Source organism: Lutra lutra, chromosome 7, assembly GCF_902655055.1.
Source record: "Lutra lutra chromosome 7, mLutLut1.2, whole genome shotgun sequence".
Taxonomy (NCBI): Eukaryota; Metazoa; Chordata; class Mammalia; order Carnivora; family Mustelidae; genus Lutra; species Lutra lutra.
Genome location: NC_062284.1, coordinates 110,037,267 through 110,057,356, shown reverse-complemented (window position 1 = coordinate 110,057,356; position 20,090 = coordinate 110,037,267). Strand labels below are relative to the sequence as shown.

The 20,090-nt window shown below is 39.8% G+C and overlaps 1 non-coding gene across 1 annotated transcript; it reads left to right on the top strand.

The window, feature by feature from the left end:
* Nucleotides 1-14,682: 14,682 nt before the first annotated feature.
* On the top strand, nucleotides 14,683-14,786 carry LOC125105750 (U6 spliceosomal RNA). The gene has a single exon (XR_007129017.1). It is a non-coding gene; the product is annotated as a U6 spliceosomal RNA (small nuclear RNA).
* Nucleotides 14,787-20,090: the final 5,304 nt, after the last annotated feature.

Below are 20,090 nucleotides of genomic sequence, written 5' to 3'. Positions count from 1 at the left end.
ATGGCTTATCTATTCATTTTCTTGATACTATTTTAATTTTATTTTTTTAAGATTTATTTACTTATTTGAGAGAGATTGAAATTGAGTATGGGGAGGAGCAGAAGGAGAGGGACAAGTAGACTCTGTGCTCACAGGGCTCCATCTCAGGACCCTGAGATCATGACCTGAGCCAAAATCAAGAGTCAGATGCTTCACTGAATGAGCCGCTGAGGTGCCCTGATAGTATCTTATTTTAAAGTTTTAATTTTAATTCCAGTTAACATTCTTGATAGTATCTTTTGATGAGAAGTAGTTTTAACATGATAAAGGTAAAGACTTTTGCTTTATCATATATATTTTAGAAAGAGCTCATTGGTTTCTGCAAAACACCTACTGGAATTATAATTGAAATTGTGTAGAATATCTAGATCAATTTGGATATAATCGACATCTTAATAACATTATTTCTAATACCTGAACATGATATCTTGCTCTATTTACTTCCTTAATCTCAGCATTATTTTTGAAAAGATTTTATGTATGTATGTATGTATCTTTTTAGAGTGCAAGGCAGGGAATGGGCAAAAGGAGAGGGAGGGAAAGACTCTCCAGGAGACTCTTTGTTAAGCATGGAGCCTGATAGGGGAGCTCAGTCTCGTGATCCTGAGATCACGACTGGAGCCAAGTCCGTGGCTTAATTGACTGAGCCACCCAGGCACCCCAATCTCAGCATTCTTTTAAGTTCTCCTTGTAGTTATCTCATATGACTTTTGTTAAATACATTTCTAATTGTTGATTTTTTTATGTTATTGTGATACTAAAAAAAAATTTCCCAATGGTTTGCTGCTAGCATATTCATCTTATTTTTGTATATGGACTTTCTACCCAGAGGCCTTACTGAATTCATTTAGGATCTAAGGATTTTCTACCTAACTAGTCATGTAATCTGTGAAGAGAGAATGTTTTACTTCTTTCCTTCCAAACTTTATACTTTGTATTTTCTTTTTATGTCTTTTTTTCTCTGGTTAGGACCTTCATAAAATGTTGAATAGATGTGGTCAGAATGGACATCCTTGTTTTAGTCTTGAACTTGGAGAGAAAGTATTCAATATTTTACAATGACATACGATGTTAGGTGTCTCAGGTTCCCCTCATTAAGTTAAAAAAGTTCCTTTCTGTTTCTACTTTTAGAAATTACACATTTATTACATACATGGATGTTGAATTTTGTTAAATTCTCTTTTTTCCCATCAAGTTAAATGAGCATATGGTTTTCTTCCTTTATTCTTTTAGCATGATGAATTGCATCAGCTGATTTTGAATGTTAAAACAAACACATTTTGGGGGTAAATTGCACTGGGTCATGCGGTATTTTCCTATGTTTTGCTGAATTTCATTTTCTAATGTTTTCTTAAGGAATTTTGCCATTGTTTTCCTAAAGAATGTTGGGCTTGATAAAGCTAAGAAGGACAAATTAGAGGTCATAAATTTGAAATTAATGATTTCAAAAGCCATGAGGAAAGTGTTGGAAGTTTTGACAACTTGTATGTATTTATACATAAAGAAAAACAAAGGCAAATTGTCATACAGATTAAATTCACACAGAATAAAACTACCACTGGAGGGTTTTTTCTTTCTCTTAGGTAGCAAAGTTATTGTCTGTCCTGGTAACAGAGATTTCTTTTATTAATAAGTTGTTCTTACTCTGTGCTTTTTGAATATTCTTAAATTACTTTGAAAAAAGGATTACTTATTTTTTAAAAGTTAAATATGTTAATAGTTGTGGTTTCTTATTTAAAACTATTGCATGTAATTATTTCTTGTCTTTGGATATTAATGACTTATATGCTCTTATCATTTCTAAAAAGTCTTTGCCTTTCTCTAAATCAATCAAATTTATAATAAGATTATTAAGGTGACCTTTATGTTTGAATAATCTGTTGAGTTTTCTGGTATGGTCACCAGGAAACACAGAGATTTCCTCCTCCTCTGTCCATAAAAAAAAAAGAAAAAAAGTGAACAGAAAGAATTATTTCTTGGTGCTCTCTATATTTTAATTAATTCAAAATGTTGTGAGAGTTCTTTTGTTTACCAAACATAGAATAAAAGAATGATACAGGGAATCAACTCAAAAGAAAATTTGTCTTCTTAGGATATCTATGTTGATATAAATAGATCTCGATGACCATATATTTTTCATACTGAAAGAAACATCATGTTCATGTACAAAAACTGACAGTATTTACAGAATGTTTTATTTCTCAGTTTTAATACTCTTGCCAATCAGGGATAATCATAATATAGTTTTATGGGATAAATTAAAGGCTTAGGGATTTGTCAATTTTCTCACCTTTCATAATATATCATCTTTCTCCCAGCATAATCAGTGCCTAAATCTTTACAAAATTGATTATGTGTTAAAGCTTAGTGGAAGGTTCCATTCTCTTCCATTTGGTATTGTTAGTTATTATAATAAGTTAACAGATAATTTGTTTTTGTCATTCACAGGGGCTTCTACTGCTTCTTTATCTACATTTAACTGCCTCTGAAGTAAGGCCAAGAACTGGAATGTGTCTTCTGGAAGGAACACCAAAAGAATCTAAGGGACTGTAACAGGTGTTCTTTCTCTTTTCCCTCCCTTTTAGGATACTCACTCTTAGAAAACTATGACCATGTTGTGAGGAAGCTGGGCCGTATAGGTGTTCTGGTCAGCATCTGCAGCTAAGGTCTCAGCCCAAGGCCAGCATTAACCACTGGGCAAGTGAATGAGCAAGCTTTCCAATCCCAGTCCTTCAAGTTGTCTCAGCTAATGACCAGTAAATTGGAGATGAGTTGTCTTTACCAAGGCCTGTTCAGATTTCAGGTTCATGAAGAAACTAGGTATCATTTTGAGCCACTTAATTTTGGAATAATTTGTTATGCTATCATCACAGCTGGAATTGATTTTAGTTCTGGAACACAGTAACTGGAACAGTTAATATAGGGGATACATTTATAGGTATCATTGAAATCACCACCACCAACAGTGACTGGGAGTGAAGATTTCCAGAACTATTTGGGTTCAGAAGCAGAAAACAACAGCTACAGGTTGCTTTCTTCCCAGATCATTGACATAAGTCTCCCAGATTCCAAGAGCCAGTGCTTGCCATGAACTTCTTTGCACATTTTTATGTTTTATCCTCTTTTAAAAAAAAATTATCATACCTTTGTAGGAAACTCTGTTCTTTAGTTACAGTACTCCCAAACTATTTCTCTTTGACAATTATGAGATTATGACAATTATGACAATTATGACCAATTTTTCAAATGCAGCAAAGTTATCCTGGGATTAGATATTTTCTACTGGGAATTTAAAATGAATCATCTGTAAGTTGATTGAAAGTTGGACATCTAAATAAAGAGCTGGGAATTAGAACTTTTGGATAGATTTATCCTAATTTTCTCTTGTGGAGGAAAAGGGAGGATTTTTTTCCCTGTATATTTATGTGACAGATTATAATCTTGTTCACAGTGTATGAATGTAGAGTACACCTGTAGCAATGTTTGTCTTGTGTGGCTGGTTTATCACTTCTTTCATTCAGTGTTTTCACTGCATAAGAAATCTTTTGGTTGCAAGTGACAGAAAATATAATTCAAACTACCTTAAACAATCAAGGAAATGATAGGTTACCCTAACAAATAATCAGATCTAGAACTTAAGAATGCATGTGTTCCAGTCCAGTTGGAAGCTGTCTGTCGACCCATTATAGCTCCAGGCTCTGCCTTCTAGGTACCAAAATGGCTGTTTTAATTCTAGGTTCCCTAACCTAGAATTAGATTCTAATTCTAGAATTAGAATTCTACCAATTCTAGGTATTCGTTCATACCTAGAATTCATGATCTACCAACTAGGGTGAGAGAGAGAAAGCTTCTACTTCCCAGGAGTGTTTGATAAAATCCTTTTACATCTCTTTGGTTCTAAGTAACGTGGTCATATTTAAACCAATCACTGTGGACAAAGTGGTTGTGGAATGCTAATTGACTTAAGCCTAGTAGACTAGACTCCTCTCCTGGAATTGGTAGTGCACTGGGGTCAAGGCCTCTGCACCATGTGACTGAGACTGGGAGATGGAGGCTGTCAAAGGGACTTTGGGGCTACCAAGGATTACATTTTCAGAGAGGGAGCAAACAAATGTCTATAAATCTACTGAGTATTTACCCTATACCTGGCACTATGGTGGTAAATGCTATTTGTATGGCAGTCCTACTGGCTCTTTTCCTGTTTTACAGGTGGAATCTTGCAAAAAGAGAATGCAGGCAAGGTAGGAAGGGCATATTCTTGTATGCATGTGCGTATTTATGTAGGTATGCATTATTTCTTTATTGTTTTTCTGAGTGTGCTAAGAAAGACATGTTGCTAACATTATCCTGAATATTGCTGAGAAGAAATAAGCTTGCTTGTAATTTAGAATAGTCTTTTCACTTCACTTTTGTTACCATGGGCAGCTGCCTTATGTTAGGTGTTTCCTCAGTTAAGTCCCTTGGGAAGCCACCTTTTCTTTAGTTAGGTGGTGCTGTTTCCTTCCATATGGAGTACAGTTTAAGGGAGAATGGATTTTGAGCATTCCTCAAAGTGAGAAATTTTGAATGTGACATATAGGAAAATGTTTATTATTATTATTATTACTTTTAATTTAAATTCAATTTGCCAATGTATAATACATCCTTATATATTTTTTGGTATAGTGTTCAGCAATTCATTAGTTGCATGTAACACCCAGTGCTCATCACGTCATGTAAAATATTTTTTAGATCTTGTAGGTGATTCTAGCTTTTTAATTCCTTATTTTATTTGAGCCTGATTTACTTCATTGCATATAAGACAAAGTGATTTGAGAAGATATTAATAGATTATAATGCCCTATTATGTTAATAAATAAAAATCTCACTTTCTGGAAATTTTATTTTGAATACTCATTTCTGGATTGCATAGGTAATAAACTGAAAATATCATAGTTTCTTTACTTCATTTTGGTCAGTTTATCTGTATTTTGAATATAAAGCATAAAAGTAAACATGTCATGCGGTATTAATCATTTTATAAGACAAGTACCCTTCTTTATATGATTATTCTTATAAGTGTTTGGTATGATATTTCTGAATACCTGCTTCATATTTTACAAAGGAAATTTAAGAAGCATCAATAATAAATCACAAAATAAATAGGAATCTTACCACTGACATTTTAATTTGTGGATCTTATGATAGACTGAATTGTGTCCCCTCAAAACTCACATGTTGAAGTCATAACACCCAGTTCCTAAGAATATGACTGTGTAGAGCTAGGGCCTTTGAAAAGGTGATGAGGTGAAATGAGGCTTTTTACGGTGGGCCCTCATGTAATCAGACTGGTATCTACACAGAGACAACAGGGATGCATGCACAGAGGAAAGACCATGTGAAGATGTGACAGGAAGGCAAGTCCAGTGGAGAGGCCTCAGAAGGAGACAAACCTGCCGACTGACACCTTGATCTTGGATTGCCAGCCTCCAGAATTATGAGCAAATAAATTTCTGTTGGGGTGCCTGGGTGGCTCAGTGGGTTGAGCCTCTACCTTCAGCTCAGGTCGTGATCTCAGGGCCTTGGGATCGAGCCCCACATCGGGCTCTCTGCACAGCAGGGAGCCTGCTTCCCCCCCTCTCTCTGCCTGCTTCTCTGCCTACTTGTGATCTCTCTCTTAATACAAAAAAAAATTTTTTTTTCTGTTATTTAAGCTTCTCAGTCTGTGGCACTTTATTGTGGCAGCTCTAGCAAAGGAATATAATCTTCTATAAATGTGTGTGGAAAGCCAGGTCAGGGAGTAAGATGGGTTCATCGATGCCTTCTCATCATCTGACTAGAATCTGGCCCGGAGAGGGTGCACGGGAAGGGTTTGTGGAGTTGAAATGAGTAAACACACAGTGTTTTGATCGTGTCAGAGGCAGAGCAGCTGGCTGCCAGCCTGGCACTTTCTGGCTTCCACCTGAAATTTCCAGACTGTTGTTTGGTTCTTCCTAAGTGAAAGTGGCTATTTTTGTTCTTTCTGATTATAAAGAAAGATGTAAAAACATACACATATAGGAATGCATGTTCACTGTAAAAATAATCTATTGATGGGCTAAAGTATGAAAAAGAAAGTAAAATTCACTGAGAATTCCCCCAGTCAAAGTAGCCACTATTTAAACTTTGATATATGTACATTTCTTAAGGCTTTTTTCGGAGGGAGGCAGGGATTGTCCCAGTATTGTTGTTAATTTCTCTCTCTCTCTGACAAGTACATGATATGATTATATAGTGTGTGTTGTTTTGTAAAATCCTTCTTCCATATAATTTGAATATCTTTCATACTAGAAAATAAATGTAGGGGCGCCTGGGTGGCTCAGTGGGTTAAGCTGCTGCCTTCGGCTCAGGTCATGATCTCAGGGTCCTGGGATCGAGTCCCGCATCGGGCTCTCTGCTCAACAGGGAGCCTGCTTCCCCCTCTCTCTCTCTCTCTCTCTGCCTGCCTGTCTACTTGTGGTCTCTCTCTGTCAAATAAATAATAAATAAAATATTAAAAAAAAAAGAAAAGAAAATAAATGTAGATTTATAGTAGCAATTTCTAGGGGTTGACTTATATTTCATTTAAGGAATGTGTAATAACTTCTTTAAGTCTAGTCCCAACTATGGATAGTTAGCTTGTTTCTGGTGTTTTCCTCCCGCGAATAGTGCTGTGAGGATTTAGTCTTTTTGCTGTGGTTCTTATCTCATTTTCCCTCCTTCTACTTGCCAACTCTTTACTTGCCAAGGACGGGAAGGAAATAGAACATCACGCCATTCAACCCTTGTGGGGAATTGTGGAACTAGTAACGTAGAGGCAGAGGTCATGTAGACACCTATAGAGGAAATCCTTGCAGAATTCCCTCGCTTGGGAAATCTCTGTCTGCTCTCAGGAACCCAAACCTCTCCGGTGAACTCCAGACTCTGCACAGCACATCGCCTCCCTGACGTCTGCACCTTGGATATATCAACTTCAGAATGTCCACAACAGATTTCTCTCTCAGATCATGTCTTTCACTGACAGATCTTCCCCTTCTCAGGCAGTAGTACCGTTGTTCACCCAGTTGCTGACGTCAGGAACAGAGGGTAGTCCTGTCCTTACTTTCCACATCCATTCCATTGATGAGTCTCTGCTGATTTTCTCTTCCAACTCTCCTCTACCCTGCCCCCGTCCGTTCTCCACTGTTCATTTTTGCAACACACTCTTACCTCTTGCCTGGATTATGATATCAGCCTTCTTGCTGGGCTCACGCCCTCCTCTCCTGCTTCTTCCTGAGCCAGAGTGATCACACCACACCCCACCTGTAAATGCCTCAGTGGCTCCCCTTTATACTTTGCAAGGAAAAGTTCTAACTCCTTGCCTTTGTCTGCAAAACCAAATGTGATTGCATTTCTTTATGTTCAACATCACTTTGCATCCCTCTTCCCCTTATTACGTTACTCCAGCCCCACTTTTTTATGGTTTCTATAAGGCCCCCCACTTTTTTTTTTTTCACCTGAGGCCTGGGACAAGAGCTGTTCCCTCTTCCTGGACTGCTCTTCCTTCTACCCTGTTGGGCTTAGCTATTTTCCATCCCCTAATCTGCTGTTTCAATGTGACCTCTACAGGGAGAGATTTTTCTGAGCATTTAATCTAAAGTGTGTCCCCCTCTACTTGATTCTTTTTAACTTAATTAGCCGTTGACCTTTGGCAATTTATTGATTTCTCTGAGTGTCAGTTTCACCATCTGTAATGTGGGGATAGATAATATCTGTCTTGAAAGGTTTTGAGGGTTAGTGATTGCCTATGACAAGTAGCTGATGCAGGGCGTGGCATAGAGCTGATACCCAGGCCCCATCCCCCAAGTCCCCTTTCCTAGCTTCTTTCTCTTCTCCTCCTAGCGCATGATTCCGATTCTGGCCTACACTTGCTGGGCTATTGTAGGCTATTCTTCCTCTCCTGATCTGGGCTGACTTCTTTAGCTTTCTGTTTTCTTTTTGGCCCATATCCTTTAAACAAAAAACTCTCTTTTAACTGCCTCTGGTTTACACATCTGAGCCACTTTGATCTATTTCTTTCTAGCATAAGAGACATTTGTTCACTTTTGTAAGTAAGGTGCATGCCATAGTTTTTTTTTTTTTTTTCCAAAGATCCCCATAGTTCTTTCTAGAGAAGATGCCTGCCTGATCTCCCTAAAGATAGTGTACAAGGTGGATGGCTTTCATTCTGTCCACATGCAAAGGATGTTTTTATAATAAGGGACATTTCTTGCCCAATTTTGAGGCTGTAACATTGTTTTATACTGCAAATGGAACATAGCATAATGGCCCTCTGTGTTAATCTTTTTTTGCAATGACTTTTTAAATGCACCATCTATTTTTTCCAAGGTTACAATTAGAATTACATGACCATAGGACTTTTCTGGAAGGCATAAAGCTGTTCTCTGGAGCCCAGCCCCCTCAGACACCTTGGCATGAATAATTTGAAGAATGGCTGGGATCCCATATGTTTCTTCATTCCTCCTAGACAGCGCTGACATTTGGGAATTTATTCTTAGAGTTTGCTTCTTTGAACATGTTTGGTTCAATTAGTCTACTGAAGCTGAGGTGGCATAAACTGTTTTTTAAAGAAGTGGTGCCATATTCAGAGCAGGATGTTTGAGACACAACAGATGGGCTTGTGTTCAGGCTAGATTGCCATTTATCAAGTTTAGAGTAAACTCTGGATCCACAACACCTAACCCAGTTCTCGAAGAGGTAGAAGCTCAAGAAATGCTGATCAGAAGAAAGAATGAATCATAAACCACTAAAGGCTGGAACTCTATTGATGCCTTGGGGAAAGGAGAACATTTAAATGAGTTGGAGAATATTTATGTGTCAGATGTACTACAGAGTGAGTAACTTGCTAATTTTCTTTCCTGAGATTAAAAGGTCAGAACTGCTTTCCATGATAGTAACTACCATTTGCTGAGGACCTACTATAATGGGTATCAACTGTTCTGTTTGTCTATTCCTTTTGGGGTACTGTGCCTATCCCGATTGTCAGTGAGATGATCAAACATGGTCTTGCCCAGCATATGCTCCAGGCTGAGCCAGTTCCTCTACCCCATCCCCAATGTGATTGTTCTTGGTGCCAAAGGTAGGGCCTGCTGGGGGCTTCCTCTGGACTGGTGTTGAGCTATTCAGAGTAAAGTTTTCTATTTGAACTGGGATTGCTAAACTCAGAACTGGTGAATCTAGGTACTAGGATGTGGGTAACTGTTTAATGGCAAACTCTGGTTGACTTTTACAAATGCATACACACACACACACACACACACACACACACATACATATATATATGTATTTTATTTTTTTTTAATTTACTTATTTTTTTTAATTTTATTTTTTATAAACATATAATATATTTTAACCCCAGGGGTACAAGTCTGTGAATCGCCAGGTTTACACACTTCACAGCACTCACCATAGCACATACCCTCCCCAATGTCCATAACCCCACCCCCCATCAACCCTTAGTTTGTTTTGTGAGATTAAGAGTCACTTATGGTTTGTCTCCCTCCCAATCCCATTGTGTATTTTAAATTTTATATACATCCTGTTGATATCAAATATGTGTAGCATATAATTTTCAAGTAATATTAAAATGTTCAGCACTTTTTTTAAAAAAAAAGAGTATATTATTTATTTGACAGAGATCACAAGTAGGCAGAGAGGCAGGCAGAGAGAGAGGGAGGCAGGCTCCCCTCCTAGCAGAGAGCCCGATGTGGGGCTTGATCCCAGGACCCTGAGATCATGACCTGAGCCGAAGGTAGAGGCTTAACTCACTGAGCCACCCAGGTGCCCCGAAATGTTCAGCACTTTTTATTGTAAATTCCATGTAACCTGTGGATTCTCACAGGATGCTTGCGTGGATTTTTGCTTAACTTTTGAGTGTGTAGTTGACCTATGATGTCATTGATGATAGTTCCAACATGAATATCCGTTGGTATTTTCCTTTATCTTGGTGAAAAAGAAATAGATATAAGCTAAAATTTACATGCTTGCCAATGATGTGATTATTCTGCTGAAGATGGAGGAAGCCAGTGAATAGAGTTCTCTTTTCTTTAGGTCAAAAGCTTTGTCATTGTACAGAGGCTGATCTATTCGCTACTAAGTAACCCTACATTTGCTAAGAATGCAGGCTGAGGAAGTCATACAGATCTCGGCTTGAATCCTACCTTAGGGCAAATCACTTTTGACATCTGGTTTATTAGAAAAACGAGAACAAAGAAAAATAGGCATCCAGGCATCTTATAGATTTTTCCGAGGATTAAATGAGATGATATTTAACAACCAAACACTTCCCCTGTAAAATGGAGACAGTAGCCTCTGTGTGCAGCCATTTTAAGAAATGGAAGTAAGAAAGTGCCAGAAATCAGTAGGGTCCTCCACATGTTAGAACTGTTTGGTGGCTCTAAAAACCCAGGTCCCTCCATCTAGCTAGAGCAAAAAAGAAAACCGAGAAAATCCCTGGGCAGAATCTCTTCTGTTGGTCCCTGTTTGTTTCCCCTGGCAAGTGGTTTTTATTCTGCAGACAGGTCCTCTCCGTCCAGGAAGGGGAACGTCCCCCTAGCAACAGCCCTGTGTTCTGTGGTGTGCTGGAACCAGCTTGCACCTGCTTGCGAGAGCCAACTTTTAAAATTTCAGGGTGTGAAACGTAGTCACTAATAAAGATTAAATTATATTAATTTGCAATTAGTTAAGTTATATTAAAAGTAAACACCATCAGGGACGCCTGGGTGGCTCAGTGGGTTACGCCTCTGCCTTTGGCTCCGGTCATGATCTCAGGGTTCTGGGATCAAGTCCCGCATGGGGCTCTCTGCTCAGCGGGGAGTCTGCTTCCCCTCTCTCTCTGCCTGTCTCTCTGTCTCCTTGTCTCTCTCTGTCAAATAAATAAACAAAATCTTGAAAAAGTAAACACCATCAATGCCCCAAACTCATCACTTCCTAAATTATGTTACTGCATTTTACTATTATCTATATTCTTGACATTATTTATGACTGTTCTATCTGTAAGGTGGAAATTCTGTGTAATGACATGCTGGTGTGCATCACTTTCCAACCCCATGTTCAGTGATGTCACATTAGAAACTTGGTCAGCTATGGAAATCAGCTAATGCTACAAATCAGTGTTTGATTTATTGCTTTGTCGATTGCATAAACTTAACAGAGTGATGGAGAAAATGCAGATTATAAATAATGCAGATTAAATTTAGAAGTGTTTATGTCTTCAGCGATCACATTGTAAGTAGCCACAAAACATTTGAGGATATAATCTTCCAGTAGTCTCAGTCATATGAATTATGAATAATTCCTCTCATTCCTTTAAATTCTTCTTCATCTACATTATGCTTTTTGTGTGTGTGCAGGTGAGAGGGTTTTGATGTTCTCAAAACTGCTTTACCTTGTTATGTATAATTTCCTATGTTTCAAAAATAATTTAGAAACCTATTTTAAATAATTGTTGCATGTTTAACTTAGCAGCATATTTGGAATTTATTGTGGTGTATGGTGTGAAAGTGTGGGTAGAAATTAAAATTTTTAATTTTACACTAAATTTTTCCCAACAATATTGAATAATTAACAAATCATGTAGTTCGTAGCCTGCATGTTCTAGGCACTGAATCAGAGCTAAAGAAACATATGTGCAGGAGACTTGATCTCTGACATTAAGGAGTTCACAATGTGGTGAGGGAGACAAGTAGGTAAAACCAACACTGTAAGTGATTTAATTTTACTGGGTTTTACTTTCTCTGCTGTCTGGGTGACCTTCTAGTGAATGCAGGAATCATTCCACTGTGTTCAAGTCCACACACATCCACCACGGGGAGCTTCCCTGTGCTAATTAAGATCCTATCTCTTGAGCCACCCAATTCAGCCATCTCCTCTCCAGGGACTTGTTGCTTCTCTAGAGTTCTACCCAGGAGAGGGGCAGATCATCTCTGTCTTGGCATGCATAGACTTCTTGGGGTTTTTTGTTATTTCCTTTAGAAATTCAGGGCTCTGTCCACGTTGCAGTAGAGACAGGACTTTCTTACTCCTTGCTTTCTCTCCATCTTGTTTCCCTTCTTTTAGCATGGGGGAATTTTTTCTCATCTAGGTTGGAAGTGGGAACACATGAGATAGCTGGTTCTTGTTAGTTATTTTCCAAATCTTTTGGGAAATAGTACAGTGCCATGATTAAATGGAAGGGTTAAGAATTTGGGCTTTGAAAACAGAATACCTAGGTGCATAATCCTGGCTATAACACATACCGGTTTGGAGACCTTGTGCAAGTTACTTGACTCCTCTGTGCCTCAGTATCATTGCTGATTCAGTGGGAATAATGTAAACACCTACTCTAGTGCCTGGTGCATAAATGTTCAATAAATATTTGTTGGATTGGATGAAATTCTATTTTACTCTATTAGAATTAAATGAGATTAGGGGGCACCTGGGCGTCCCAGTCGGTTGAGCATGGGACTCTTGATTTTGGCTCAGGCCATGGTCTGGGGTCTTGGGATTGAGCCCTGCCTCAGGGTCCATGCTCAGAAGTCCGCTTGGGCTTCTCTCTCATCCTCTTCCTCTGCTTCCCCTCCCCCAACTTGCACATTTTCTTTTCTCTCTCTCTCTCTCTCTAAATACAATCTAAAAAAAAAAAAAAAGAATTAAATGAGATTAATGAGAGAATGCATATAAAGTACTTAGGGCAGTCTATTGCCCGGTAAGACTACACATAGCCTTTACTATAACATTTTATGTATTGCATTTCTGTTTCTCCAATGCTTAGGCTTTAGAAATCCAAAAGCCAGGAAACGGTGAGCTGTTTGAGGAGTGACAGTGTAATGACAGCAGGAGAGTATCAGTAAATATGGAGATTCAGGGGGAGATAACTTATTAATGTATCAAAAATATCATATCCTCGGGGCGCCTGGGTGGCTCAGTGGGTTAAGCCGCTGCCTTCGGCTCAGGTCATGATCTCAGGGTCCTGGGATCGAGTCCCGCATCGGGCTCTCTGCTCAGCAGGAAGCCTGCTTCCCTCTCTCTCTCTCTCTGCCTGCCTCTCCGTCTACTTGTGATCTCTCTCTGTCAAATAAATAAATAAAATCTTTAAAAATATATATATATATATCCTCATATGCAGGTGTTTCTCATACAATTTCTCCAGTCGTGGTCTTTTCTCTCTCCAAAGCATCTTTTTAAAGGATAATCAAAATATAACCAATAAGTATATATTAGTTCTGGATATTTAACATAATGACTCAAATTTGTGCATATTGCAAAATGATCACCACAATGTCTAATTAACATCCGTCACCATATGGAGTTACAAAAATTTTTTTGGTGATGAGTCCCCAAGGCATCTTGCACACCAGTTGCATACAGATTCCTTCTCCTAAAATACTATGTCACTTCTTTACTCAAAACATGTCTTTACTTGCCCACAGGATAAGCTCCAACTCAAAGTGGCCCAATGAATCCATAACTGTGCCTCTAATTCTATCTCCCATTTCTCTTTGTTAATTCTGAATTATCTACTTTTTGTCACACATCCTAGGCTTTCCTTTAGTATGCTTTTCCTTTTTTCTAGTTCTCTCTTAGAAAGCCTCCCTCCTCTTCTCACTGAGGCTGCCCATCAAGGGTGAAATCCAGCTCATAATCATCTCACCAACTGGTGTGTCTGCCTTAGTCCTGTGACTGCCCACAGGAGGCTCCTTTTCCTCATCTTCCTAAGAGAGGCCTCCCAAAGCGGCTGGCCAGTAGCAGCACCGGGGAGGAGAGACTTAGGGTTTCATCTGTATTTGTAATCTTTTCTCTACTACAGTGAGACAACACTGCCGCAAAGAAAGTGTATGGTGGCACGAGGAGAAGAGACAGGAAGGGCCCTTTTCCCTGTCTTGGAAGTCAAAGAGACCTTTCGGAAGAAATGATATCTACGAGCTGAAGGAATTTTGTCTGGTGATACAGGACACAGGTGAAGGAAGAAAGAGAGAGCATGGTAAGTACAAGGAATAAAAAGGGCGTGTAGGGAACAAGGAAGTATGCGATGGGTTGGCAATGGGAAATGAGGAGTTGAAAATAAATACATAAACAGCAATCAGACAGGGATGATTAGAAGAAGCCTAGCTAAGGGCTTTGGACTTACACCTGAGGGTAAGGGGGGACTTAGAAAGGCAACATAAATAGATTTCAGGAAGTAGAGGGTGAAAAGTGAATTGGGGTGGAGCTCGGAGTTGGGAATGGAGCTGAGTAAGGCAGGAAAAGACATGAAGCATGGGGACAAGGTTAGACCATCACAGCAATGCAACTGCAAGATGAATTCCGGTATTATTTGTTACTGCACCATAACCTAGTCTGTCCTGATTGATGCGGTTATGAATTTGCTTTCTTTTATTTATTTATTTTTTAAAGATTTCATTTACTTATTTGACAGAGAGAGACAGCCAGAGAGGGAACACAAGCAGGGGGAGTGGGAGAGGGAGAGGGAGAAGCAGGCTTCCTGCTGAGCAGAAAGCCAAATGCGAATGTGGGGCTCCATCCCAGGACCCTGGAATCATGACTTGAGCCGAAGGCAGTTGCTTAACAGACTGAGCCATCTAGGTGCCCCTGAACTTGTTTTAGGTGCAAGAAATTAGGGGAACAGTGCTGGCTTCAGCAGCAGGTATACTAAAATTGGAACGATACAGAGAAGATTAGCATGGCCCCTGCACAAGGATGATACGCAAATTCGTGAAGTGTTCCATATTTTTCTGCCTCTCTCTATACTTGTGATCTCTGTCTGTCAAATAAATTTAAAAAAAAAAATTAAGGGAACAATAATTCTCAACCCTGACTGCAGAGGTGGTGCCCTGATCACAAACAGTGCCAGGAATGATAGTGGACAGTGAATACTTTTAAGAGATGTATGGGAGGCAGAATGAGCAGCATTGGAGGTGGGGGATAAGGATAGAGAAGAGTTAATGGGACAGCCTGGGTGGGTGGAGGGGGCACTCCTGAGATTGGAAACGCTGGAGAGGGAAGAAACTTTGTATATGTTGAATTAGGAATCCCTGAGGAATTGCCACACAGAGAGAGGCAGTTGGCACACAGGTATGCATGTCTAGAGTTTCGGGAATGAATCTGTGTTTTGGAAGTAAGAAATTTGTGGATTTCTGTACATTTGTATCTACCATATCAGAGTTAGGGACAGCAATCCCTAAGATCAAACACATTAATATCTGTACAGCAAAACATGTCAATATTCACAACGAATGGGATAAAGAGAGTACAGATAACCTCCTGACTGGTCATGTCAGGATTTTCTGGCAAACAATTTTGTGAAAAAACAAGTTTAGGATTTCAAACTTTTTTTGTTTCAGAAATGTGGATACAAGATTGTCCACCTGTACCATCTCATTTAATTCTTTTTTTTTTTTTCTTTTTTTTTTTATTTAATAATTTTTTTTTTTCCAGCATAACAGTATTCATTATTTTTGCACCACACCCAGTGCTCCATGCAATCTGTGCCCTCTACAATACCCACCACCTGGTGCCCCCAACCTCCCACCCCCCACCCCTTCAAAATTCTCAGATCGTTTTTCAGAGTCCATAGTCTCTCATGGTTCACCTCCCCTTCCAATTTCCCTCAACTCCCTTCTCCTCTCCATCTCCCCTTGTCCTCCATGCTATTTGTTATGCTCCACAAATAAGTGAAACCATATGATAATTGACTCTCTCTGCTTGACTTATTTCACTCAGCATAATCTCTTCCAGTCCCGTCCATGTTGCTACAAAACTTGGGGATTCATCCTTTCTTTCTTTTTTTTTTTTACAGCTTTATAAACATATATTTTTATCCCCAGGGGTACAGGTCTGCGAATCGCCAGGTTTACACACTTCACAACACTCATTTAATTCTTATATCAACCGTATGAGGTAGGCACCATTACTATTCCATTTTTACACATAAAGACACTCAGGCACAGATAGGTTAATTAAAATGCTGAAGTCACACAATCAGTATTCCAAACCAGTCAGTCTAAGGTAAGAGAATGTTTAGAGAAGAGAGGTGTGGGGGCACCTGTGTGGCTTCTGGGGTAAGCGGCTGCCTTCAGCTCAGTGTTCTGGGATCGAGACCCACATCAGGCTACCTGCTCAGCAGAGAGCCTACTTCTCTCTCTCCCTCTGCATGGCAATCTGCCTACTTGTGCTCTCTCTCTATCTCTCTGTCAAATAAATAAAACCTTCAAAAAAAAAATAAAAGGAAAGAAAAAACTAAGTTTCTTTAGAATGCTTAAAAAAAAAAGAGAGGAGTGGTAACAGGGCCATATGTCATAGGCAGATAAAGTAAAATTAAAACAAAATTGCCTCATGGGGTTTGGCAATTTGAAAATGGTCTTTGGGAAGGTAGTTTGAGGCAAGTAGTGGGGTGGAGGTCAATCCACAGTGGGTAAAGGAGTCGACAGGAGGCACAGAAGTCCTTACGTCCATCCTTCCTTACTACAGAGTCCTTCCTTAATACAGAGCACCCCTTTGAGCCATTGACACGAAGGGATAGGAGCACAGTTAGTAAAGTGAGATCCCTCCAGAGGCACAAGTGAATAGGACTAAGAACACTGGTGGAGGGATGGAGAAGGAAATCACTTCCTAATTCACCCAGAAGAAAGAAGAAACGGAAGAGAGAGAGGCAAAGCAGGAGGTCTGAGGATGGACAGCATGACCTGTTCTCTGTGAGTCATCTTCTGAGACTGAGAGGTAAGAGGGTGACACCTGAGGTGTGAAGACAGAGGAGAAGCTCTGAAAAAGTTCCTGCAGAGGGGCGCCTGGGTGGCTCGGTGGGTTGGGCCGCTGCCTTCGGCTTGGGTCATGATCTCGGGGTCCTGGGATCGAGTCCCGCGTCGGGCTCTCTGCTCGGTGGGGAGCCTGCTTCCCTCTCTCTCTCTCTCTCTCTGCCTGCCTCTCTGTCTGCTTGTGGTCTCTGTCAGATAAATAAATAAAATCTTTGAAAAAAAAAAAAAGTTCCTGCAGAGAACAGAAGGGGTGGTTGAGGAATGCATAGAAGGATGGGGCTGCATCTGAGAAGGCAAGTGGTTTGGAGGCTTGGATTTATGGTGCGTCAGTCTTGGAGATTTCTCTTCCGAGGTGCCTGGTAGCTACCGCGATGGAGAAACTCACAGTTAGGGCTGGGTCTTTACTGGGTGTGTGTAACTGCAGGCCGGGTCCCCAGGAGGTGAGAATCTGGACACAGAATCTCATTTTCAGAGATTCCTGTGAAGTACAATGTTGCTCTGGGACCCTGGTTCTCAACCTTGGTGCACACTGAAATCACCTGGGGATCTTTGAAACTGCTGAGGGCTGAGTCTCATGCTCAGAAATTCTGATTTACCTGGTCTGGGAGCTGTGCCTTGGATGTTGGGATTTTGAGAAACTCAAGGGTGTTTCTAATGTGCAGTCTAGGAATCACTGTTCCCTTAATTTCCTGCACCGAAAGCAAGCTCACAATCTGTATGAGTCAGGGTAGTTTAGGTTATGGTACAGTAACAAACAATGCCAGAATTTCTGGGTCTTAGTTAACCAGAGCTTATTTCCTACTTACGATGTCACCACAGGTCTAGGTGACTCTTCTGGGCAGCCATTTTCCGTGTGTCACTTGGCATTCCATTGCCAATAGGGCAGAGGAAGAGGAGCATCGAGAATTGAGTTCTAGCTCTTAACCTGTTTTCACCAGGAAGTAACACACATTCCCTCTATTCACATTTCATTGATCAGAACTAGTTTGTGGCTGCAACTAATTTCAAGAAGGTGGAGAAGGCAACAGGGTCTGGTGAACCTTAGTAATGATCACCACCTAGAGCTTTTACTGTTAATGAAAGCAGAAGGGGATAAAAACATTTTAGTTTATAAATACTGTATAGTACTTGTTACAAGCTAGATATTATTTAAATGGCTTTCAAATAGGAATCATTTAACCCTCATAACAGCCCTATTAAATAGCTCATTTTTACCCCCATTTGACAGAAGGGGAAATCAAGGCTATATTATTTACTCTAGGTCATATTGCTAGCATGAGGCAAGGCAAGGACCCAGGCAGTCTGGGTCCAGAGTCTAAGCACTGAACCTCTATATAATACTCTGCTTTCTATTCGGCTGTCTATTCTGCTTTTTCTCAACTTAGATTGGGGAAGGGGTGGGAGAAGAGGAGGAGCGGGGAGGTTATAAGTGGAAGTGTGGGACTTTGTGCACCCAAAGGAATCAAATGATAGCATTTGGGTATTTCAATGCTAGAGCTGGGGCAGAGCTCTGAGGGAAGCAGAGAGTGACACTTGGGGAATGGGTTTGGGAGCAGGAAATGGTTTGGACTTTCATGCTGCTAAGGCGACCAACCCTGGAGGCCAAGATGGAGTGCAGCCTCTGGCCCTTTTCTTTCTTCTTTGCTCCAGTTCCTCCATCTGAGTTATCCATTCAGCATCTGCAAATCCAAGCTTAGGCCTATGCCAAAGTTATCTCAGAAACAAATTGGAGATGGGGAGAAAAATCATTCCCCTAGAGAGTAGTGGGTAAGCTGTTGTCAAGAAGGGGTCTAATGTTAAGTCAGACTGGACCTTTTTCTAATGCATTTCTGAGAGCTTACATATAATTACACTCCTGACAAATAAACTACATTTTAGAAATCTTCCAAGAAGAGGTGCTTGATAAAAGAATCCTTCAGTGAACTACAGTAGTGATTACAAACTACCATTTCCTAATATGTCCGATTTCCAAGTCTTTGCTTTTATGTTGGTTGCTGTTAAACCAGAATGCACCTGCAGTTCAACTAATATCCATTCATTTCCAAGCTGTGATTTGGGCATCAGCGAACACTTCTGGGTATTGGAACTCTTGGTTCTCACAGACACCACCACTCCAATGACAACGCTTCAAGAAAGAAGAAAAGGACAAACGATTCTGCTTTAAAATGGGATCCTTGCAATGAAACAAACAACAAGAAGCCCTCTGTGTGACATTGAAGCTTTTTGATTCCTATCTCTCTCACCTGTTAAATCCTGCAGTTTGGTTACAACATATGGACTCTGTCTGCAAAACACTTTTAAAATGCTGTATTGGCACCTTGCTGCAATCTGCCAGCACGTTCCTTAGGGCTAGTCAGTCCCTACGGTGCCACTCTATTTTCCTTAACTCCATTTTGATTAGAAGCTGTTGCACATTATTGCCACGGGTTTCTCTTCTCTCCAGTGCTGCGAAATCAGTCATGGCAAGAGAGATCACTGGATGTTGCTGGTTGTTACCAGCATTTAGGCAACATCAGATTATTTTCTCTTTACAAGGAGCTCTTGCTACAGGGTCAGAAGATTTGATTCTAGGTTCAGTGCAGCCTCTGAAGTACTGTGTCATCTTGGACTAGGCACTTCATCTCTCTGGGTCTCGGTTTCTTCCTCTGTAAAATGAAAATTTAAACTCGAAGATTAAGAAGAGTGTGGAAACCAAAGGTTTGGCACTTTATAACTACCAATTATTTTTACAATGATTAAAACAATCCAAAAGTTATAATGCTATACAGTTAAGGACAAAGAAGAAAAGATGAATGTCATTTTAATTAAATCCACAGATGGAAATAAATGGGGAAATTCTACCAGTAATTGTGTGACTGTGTCTTAATGGAGTCCCAAAGAGTTTCCTCTTTGGGAAGTGTGAGCTAATACACCCACAGAGGAGTGATTAGGAACAGAGATATTTATACTAGAAGGGAAATGCTGGGAAACAGATTTTATATCAATACCCAGAGGCGAGATGTGGGCAGCTGATGATGTGCAAAAGAACATATAGGTCTGAAGTATTTCCTGCTAATGATGATGATGGATTTATCATGTTAGAAGTCTAGGACAGCACCCTATGAAATATATATATTTTTATATACATGTATATGTATATTTATATGTATGTGTATATATGTGTGTATTTATTGCTGTTGATGATGATGGATTTATCATGTTAGAAATCTAGAATGGCAATCTATGAAATATATATTTTTTAAATATGTTTTTTTATGTATATATATTTACCATATATATTATGGT